Genomic DNA, 967 nt, shown 5'->3' with positions numbered 1-967 from the left:
GTGGGGGTTTTTCCAGCTGTTCAGACTCCTGCCGCTACCACGTGGTCCCGGCTGTCCCAGAGGAACGAGGTGGCTGTGACACCTCGTCCCCGTCACAGGGATGGAGAGTTTGCCTCTCACCCTCCTTCCGTGGCTCAGGGACAACTGGAGCCCCATCCTATGGGGACATTTTAAACCATTCCCAGCTTTTGGCTTTTGACAAAGCCCAGGCTCCCAAATCCCTCCCTGGAGCTGCAGTGCTGTGAGGATGTGTTGGAGGCTGTCCCAGGGGGAGGTCCTTTTCCAGGATCACCCCGGACACGGAGGGAGCCACAGGATTGCAGCAGCCCCGGGCAGTGCCCAGGTAACTCACCTGCCCACGTGCCAGGGAGCATCACCTGCAGCCTGATTTCAGTCATACCTTCAGAGCGAGAACTCCCCAAACCAAGGCATTTCCAGGATATTCCTGCTTCTGTCTCAAAGGGTGAGTAACTTTATTTAATGAGGGAGGACTAATGATCCCTCCAGGGCTGGGCTGTCACCGCTGAGCCACTGCCAAAGCACACACAGTGCTGGGACCGGGGCTGGATGGGCCCCAGCGTGTCCCACATGCTCCTGGCAGTGATGTCTTTTCCCCGTGCCCCATATCCCACTCTCCCTCCCAAAGCATGTTTGGACCTTGGTGGTGGCACAAGGGGAGAAAAGGAGCTCTGAGCAGGATGACCTCATCCCTCCATGTGTGTGCCATGGTGTTTATGCCCATTCCACAGCCCCCATCCATGAGGGTTAAAGATCTGCAGCCCCTGTCAGGAGGTGGGATTTCCCATGCCTCAGTTTCTCTCTGTGGTCCAGCACGAAGCCTGAGGTGCAGTGGGTGGCAGGAGGGACTGTCCCGATGGTCCCAGCGAGGACTGAGAGCCCTTGAAACACCCATGGAGTCACTCCCCGAGTCACCGAGTCAGGCTCAGCAGCCTCCAGAGCAGAACTC

Source organism: Oenanthe melanoleuca, chromosome 23 (assembly GCF_029582105.1).
Source record: "Oenanthe melanoleuca isolate GR-GAL-2019-014 chromosome 23, OMel1.0, whole genome shotgun sequence".
Classification (NCBI taxonomy): Eukaryota; Metazoa; Chordata; class Aves; order Passeriformes; family Muscicapidae; genus Oenanthe; species Oenanthe melanoleuca.
Note: the sequence above shows the minus strand (reverse complement) of the source record.